We start from the raw sequence: 3,786 nt of genomic DNA on the forward strand, positions 1-3,786 counted from the left end.
TGAATGATATCTGTTGTCCTACACTAAAGGTCCTGCACACAGCCCAGGTTCAAGGTGAATTGTTCAAATCAAGCAGCTCCCCCTGATAAATACTGAGATGACCAATCCATGTATATGTCCACGTGGACCTAAAAGATAAGTGACAGGTGAATGGAATGACGTCAGAGTTGTTGCCTGAATTACTATATGTCATATTTGTGTTAGTTATGTAACTTACTGTCTGAAAAAGGCACCCTTTAAATCAAATGAAAAAAGTGCTTCATTGTTGCTAAAGAGGTGGAGTGATCAAACACTTATCAGTGGATTAATGCTTCCTGTAGATCAGTGGCCCCCAGCCCTTTTTGCTCCGCAAACCAGTTTAACATCTGACAAGATTTTTACAGACTGGTCTTTCAGGTGTGGTAGATAATTATGACAAAATAAAATCATACCACCAGCATGAGAACTGTTTTTAAAAAAAAAAAAAAAATAATAGATGTGAATCCAATGTGTATCAGCTTAATATGTTTTAGTTATTTCATTATATTATATACCCTTGCAATTTCCAAAGGGAAATTAATAGCACACTCTATTAATCAGTCAATTGCATGCACATATACTGTATATATATATATACACACACACACACACACATACACACACACACACACACACACACACACACACACACACACACACACACACACACACACACACACACACACACACACACACACACACGCACACACTTATTTTCGAATAATCAAGGACAACAAGAAAATCTCTGAATTCATGGTTTCAGATGAATAAGCTTGAAAGAATGATTGTTCAGGTGGTTTGTGTGAAAGTTTTTGCATTGGGTCAGAGTAATGAATGAAGAGTGCTTGGATGGAGCAAGGATTATAAATCAAAGTGCTGGGATGCACTGTGTCTTATTACCAGCACAAAAGATGAAAGTATGAATTTTAGTGATACATCAAACCTGGCCGGAAGCTAGTCTTCAATCTTCAATTGCCTACCTTCATCCAACAGAAGAGTTTGCCCCCTGCTTGTTTTTTCCTTGCATGGACGCTAGGTGCGTAATTTACCAAAGACAAGATCTGGATTTGATTGAGAACGCGTACTACCTGTGTATCACAGTCATATTTTACAGTGCAGTAATGAGATCCACATGGACAGAGGAGTGCAGCCAGTAGCAGTCTGGACACGTATGTGCCCCAGCCAATGTGTGTGTGTGTGTGTGTGTGTGTGTGTGTGTGTGTGTGTGTGTGTGTGTGTGTGTGTGTGTGTGTGTGTGTGTGTGTGTGTGTGTGTGTGTGTGTGTGTGTGTGTGTGTGTCTAAAGCTTTGGACTTGCTTTTACATTTGTAAGTCTTGGTTGGTATGTTGTATTTGTTTTTCAGCCACTATCAGTTGGGTTTCTCCAAAATTCAAAGAATGGGCCATAAGCAAGGAAAGGTCACATTAGAATCATGTGTGGATGTGGATGAATGAATAAGACACATATTTTCTCCCTTGAGTTTATTTATTTATTTATTTTTGTGTTTAATTTGTTCTTAATTACTCAAAAACAAGAATTTCTTCAACAAAGATTAATCCGTGCGTAACTCTTTCATTCAAACCTGTTGACATGATTTTGTTAAATTTTGTAAACATACAGAAAGAGAGACAGACAGACATGGGTAGCTGATTGGTAATTATTGCCGACAATGTGTGAGAAGGAAAAAGAAATTGATTTCACAAGCAAGCCTTCACTGAAGATTTATGTTGACAGTGAAATTATTTTATTTTTCATTTAGCATCACATGGGACTATTAATGCTGTCTAACCAAGACACGTGTAAAATGTATGATCAACACTTGTTGGGTTACCAAACAACTACCAGTTTAAAACAACAGAAGTCCGCAGGCTGCAAAAGTTCCAAAACTCATTTTACAGAAACTCCACAGCATGATGGAGGAGAGTTCTTTAAATAAAGGATAGCATAACTTTTTCCAGACATGTAGCCCTTGTTGCAAATTTAACATGACTTGAATGGGAACCCTGGTCACTTTTTAATGGTAATCTGAAATGCATTACATCAGTCGAAAATAAATCCTGCAGCAGCATAGTTTATAAAATGCAGAGAGTGAGGGGGAGGGACAGAAGGAGAAATGGGTGCACTGTATTAATGTGAAGATGTATTTGTGGTTTCAGTGTTAAAACATGAGGAGAGTGTCCTTGACACACATGGTCAGTAAAGAAGCTTCCCACAACAAAGTTTCAGGAAGTGTCTGTTGCAACCTGCAAGATCGCATATGTGCTTCTTCTTCTCTGTCATAACTCATTACTCCTCTCCCTCCCTTTTTCACACAGCAGCAGCTCTTGCAACTTATCCACCTTCCAATATCAAAAGTCATATTTGTGAAGATGTCCTGTCTCACAGGCTGCTTTGGTAAATATACAAAATTATTATCTAATGGCTGAGGCTAATTATGTTTTGTTACAGAATAAGAATTTTGCTGAGTAGAGAAATTCATTTCAGTCATTAATACATGACAATAGTGGAAAGAGTACTTTGAAGAGTTGATGAACTTATACTGGAATAGGTGAGTGCTGTGGACCAAGAAGTAGCAAAGATTAGTCAGGATGAAGTGAGGAGGGCATTGAAAAGGATGAAGAGTGGAAAGGCAGTTGGTCCTGATATACCTGTAGAGGTTTGGAAGTGTCTAGGAGAGGTGGCAGTAGAGTTTCTGACTGGGTTGTTCAACAGGATCTTAGATAGTGAGAAGATGCCAGAGGAATGGAGGAGAAGTGTGCTGGTGCACAAGGGAGACGTGCGGAATTGTGGCAACTACTGAGGAATAAAGCTGATGAGCCATAAGGATAAGGATGGAAGTCTATTGACAGGTGCCAGTAGTGTGATGGGAAGATGGAAAGAGTACTTTGAAGAGTTGATGAACGTGGAAAATGAGAGGGAACAAAGACTAGAAGAGGTGACTGTTGTGGACCAGGATGTAGCAAAGATTAGTCAGGATGAAGTGAGGAGGGCATTGAAGAGGATGAAGAGTGGAAAGGCAGTCGGTCCTGATGATATACCTGTAGAGGTATGGAAGTGTCTAGGAGAGGTGGCAGTAGAGTTTCTGACTGGGTTGTTCAACAGGATCTTAGATAGTGAGAAGATGCCTGAGGAATGGAGGAGAAGTGTGCTGGTGCCCATTTTTAAGAACAAGGGAGATGTGCAGAGTTGTGGCAACTATAGAGGAATAAAGCTGATGAGCCATACAATGAAGTTATGGGAGAGAGTAGTGGAAGCTAGACTAAGGGCAGAAGTGAACATTTGTGAGCAGCAGTATGGTTTCATGCCAAAAAGGAGTACTACAGATGCAGTATTTGCTTTGAGGATGTTGATAGAGAAGTACAGAGAAGGCCAGAGGGAGCTGCATTGTGTTTTTGTAGATCTGGAGAAAGCTTATGACAGGGTGCCCAGAGAGGAACTGTGGTATTGTATGAGGAAGTCTGGAGTGGCAGAGAAGTATGTTAGAACGGTGCAGGACATGTATGAAGACTGTAAGACAGTGGTGAGGTGTGCTGTAGGTGTGACAGAGGAGTTCAAGGTAGAGGTGGGACTGCATCAGGGATCAGCTCTGAGCCCCTTCTTGTTTGCTATGGTGATGGACAGGCTGACCGACGAGGTTAGACAGGAATCTCCATGGACTATGATGTTTGCAGATGACATTGTGATCTGTAGTGAGAGCAGGGAACAGGTGGAGGAGAAGCTAGAGAGGTGGAGGTTTGTCCTGGAAAGGAGAGGAATGAAGGTTAGCCG

The sequence above is a fragment of the Antennarius striatus genome, chromosome 17, assembly GCF_040054535.1.
Source record: "Antennarius striatus isolate MH-2024 chromosome 17, ASM4005453v1, whole genome shotgun sequence".
NCBI classification, from domain to species: Eukaryota; Metazoa; Chordata; class Actinopteri; order Lophiiformes; family Antennariidae; genus Antennarius; species Antennarius striatus.